Below are 3,796 nucleotides of genomic sequence, written 5' to 3'. Positions count from 1 at the left end.
CGTCTGAGGTGCTGGACGAACGTGCCAGAGGCACGTGTTCCTTATTTTTAGACCTTGCCTTGTGGGCAGAGGTCTTGTGGCCCGCCGACCCTGAGGGACGCGTGGCCTGTTTTGGGGGTGGTGGAGGAGCGGGAGCTGCTCCCACCGAGGCAGGGGATGGCACTACCTCAGCCTCGTTTGAGGTCTGGGTAGGTGCCGAAGGCCGTTGTGGTGCCCCGCCCTGTCGCACCCCATCGGCGAGATTTGGTTTCGCTGTGAAATGAAATGTGTTCTTGGTTTTGTTGTACTGGGTACGTGCCTCTTTGTATGTGATGTTCTTTGTTGTTTTTAGTGTTATGATCTCCTTTTCTTCTTTCCATTTTTGGCAGGATCGAGAGTATGCGGGGTGATCCCCCTCACAGTTTGCACAGCGTGGGTCTGCGGTGCAGTTATCAGAGTTGTGGTCGTTCGCAGCACATTTCGCACAAGTTCTGCGGCCACGGCAACTTTGCGAACCATGGCCGTATTTCTGGCAGTTTAAGCATCTCCTCGGATTTGGGATGTACGGTCGGACGTTTATTTTGATGTATCCAACTTCAATTGACTCTGGGAGGGTGCAGCTATTGAAAGTCAGAACCAGATGTTTTGTAGGGATCTCCTTGTTATCCTTTCGGATTTTTATTCTGTGAACCGCTATGACGTTTGAGTCTGCTAGTCCTTCTGACATTTCATCTTCAGTGTGAGCAATGAAGTCTATCTCAGATATTACTCCTTTTACAATGTTCAAGGATCGGTGGGGAGTGATGACGATGGGGATGTCCCCAAGCGACACAATGTTTTTCAGGTTGGAGGACTGGCACTTTGTTTGTACTTCTAGCAAGAGGTCACCATTTGCAAGTTTTGATACTTTGTATCCAGGGCCCAGGTCTTTAGTGAGACACTTTGACACTAAGAAAGGGGAGATTTTTCGAGCGGGTTTTTCTAGCTCCTCGCTATGTATGACATGGAACTTTGGGAAAGTCTCTTTTGTTTTCACAAAGAAATGGCTTGTAGCATCGGTCCGCCCTCGTTTGTTTGGAGGGCGATCATTTTTTTGGGAGAAAGAATCCACGAAAGGGTTTGTGTTTTCGGTAGTTGTGCCTGCCACCCACCATGGAGCCCAACGAGGGGACGGGACAGGAACTTGCAAGAAGTCCTGCCCATGCCAGCAGTACACCGCTACTATAACCAAATATGGGCAACTCAGGGTAGCTACTCCACACAAGGTTAACCCGCGCCGCCAAGAAAAAAGGAAAAACAAGAAATGAGGAGGAGACAGGACAGTGCTGAGAAAAGAGATAGGAAAGTGAAAGATGAAGTGGAGGACAGGAAAAGGCGACTGCCGATTTCCCCGGGTGGGTCAGCCCGGAGGTGCCGTCTATGGGAAGCGTGGGCCAAAGTGATGTGTTGCCTCCGCCGAGGGGCCATAAAGGTCCAAACACTCGGCATCGGCTCAACCACCAGGATCCCCTTTTCCCCAGACACGGCGATGCCACGCACGGCTAAGTGTGGGTGCTGGGGTCCGTGGTGTCGCACAGTACACGCAAACACCTGCTTTAACAGGTGCCCCCTGCGGGAATGCCGAAGCCGTGGGCCCTGTATTTTTGAAAACCACTGTACATCTTGCCACAGGATAATGGCACGTGATAAATAACTTCTCTGGCACATTCAGTGTACTCAAGGCTGTGGTTTGAGGTGCATCTTTACTGCCTGTCATCTCGATTCAAGATTGCACACAGTTTAGCGAGCTTACACGGCGCCGCAAACACGAGTTGGACGCCGTATCTTCCTGCAACTTGCTTTAAATTGTGAGAAACTCGGGGCAGGTAAGGCATAACACACAATGGTTTTCGGTCTTCGTTCGTTTGGCGGTTCGTATTCTGCATCCTCTGTAGCAGACTTTCACAAACACAAGCTATCAGTTGCGGCGGATACCCGGCAGCATACATCTTCTCTATTTGACGGTTAAGACTTGAACCCATTCTGTGCTCACATGAATTTTCTAGGGCCGAATGGCAGGCAAGGTGAACAATTGCTCTTTTAACCAACTTTGAATGTGCACTGTGAAAGGGTAGTAACTGTTTGTTCATTCTGGGGTTGTACGACCAACAGATATGTGAGGGCGTAAATTCTAGATTAATATCCAGAAGCTGAATTTGGTTGCCTTCGGGCAATTCATGTGTAAACTTAAGCCCTTTTCCTTCACACTTGAAAATATCAAGGATAATACTAACTAAACTAGGCAGACTAGAGTTAGAAGAGAGGTTTAATATCACGAGATAATTATCAACGTACCGAAATATCCGCACAACGCGTTGGTCGGAGAGACAACTTTTCATGCGCTGGTCCAAAGAAGTGAGAAAAATATTACATAAAACTGGTATCACAGATGACCCTATGCATATTCTACTTTTCTTAATGTAAAACTGTAAAACTGTTTGCGGCGCCGTGTAAGCTCGCTAAAGTGTGTGCAATCATGAACCGAGATGATAGGCAGCAAATATGCACCTCAAATCACAACAATTGGTACACTGAATGTGCCAGAGCGGTTATTTACCAGGTACCATTATCCTGTGGCCAGATGTACATCAGCCAAACCGGGCGATGTTTCAATGAGAGGGCGGCTGAACATGTTCGCGACCTTTCTACCACCTCAGGAGGAAATTTAGCTTTACATTGTAAGAAGCGCGAAAAAACTTATTGTCACCTGTTTCTTGAAAGCACAGAGTTCTAAGCGACATAGAACAAAAAAAGGGAGATAATTGAGGCGTTACTAATTGCAAAAAAATTTAAGAATTGTATGAGCACACCGTCCATTATGCTTTCTGATAAAGAAATCTCGTATTTAGAGAGGAACACTTTAAACCGTCCTTTTTAAACCCGCACCGGTACTCTTGTTAATTGTTTTTTTTTTTCACCCTTCTTAGATTTTAGCCAGGTTTTTTGCCTTTTCAATGCTTTGTTTACCTTTGTTTTTTGTTGTCTGCCATCTTTCACTCTGTTTCACAGTTTTAGCCTCGGCTGGTTTGCTTAGTTCTTAGTTGTTTTCAGCTTACGTCTTTTAGTGGCTTTGTACCTTCATTGTTTTCTGCTATTACGGTCGGTTCCGCGTCTCATTCCATTTGGCCGAGTAAGTTTCGCTAGTAATACAGGGTCTTGAATATTTTGTAGCAGGGATTTAAAAAGTTCCTATGCAAAATCTACTACCCCATTCAAGCTGAAATAACGTTCACAAAGTAGCAAAATATAGTCTACGTTATCTGATAAGTGATTCAACATCGGCACTTGCCTAGATTTCCCGAAATCGAGAAAAACCGGCTCTCGGAGGCGTGCACAATTTTCGCAGAAGACAGTCGAAAAGCTATTTTGACATGGTGCATCATCTGTCGGGCAGCGAGGCAAGCGCGCCAATGGCCAGGATGGACCTTGTCTCACTGCTCGACAGACAACGTATCATGTCAAAATAGCTTTTCGACTCTCTTTTTTTTCAGTTTAATCATGAACGACAAGCTCCAACTAGCCCGCCAGAACACCCTGCCAAAAATGAATCGAACATTTTACATCTGTACAGGCTAGAGCTGTATGATTCGTTTTTCTGCCGTGATACACGCATATGCGCACCCACAGCGGGTCATCATAGTCGGCGACAATCACAGGAAAAAGACCACTGTGGGCAGTGCGTGCGCTTTCTAGCAGTAACAATGAGTAAAGTTCACCCAGTAATCGTTTTGAGCGTCCCCACAGTGCAACAGAATAGAATCACATTTCCCTGTGCCCT

Source organism: Amblyomma maculatum, chromosome 8 (genome assembly GCF_055883805.1).
Source record: "Amblyomma maculatum isolate TAMU_Amacu chromosome 8, ASM5588380v1, whole genome shotgun sequence".
NCBI lineage: Eukaryota > Metazoa > Arthropoda > Arachnida > Ixodida > Ixodidae > Amblyomma > Amblyomma maculatum.
This window is presented reverse-complemented; position numbering follows the sequence as displayed.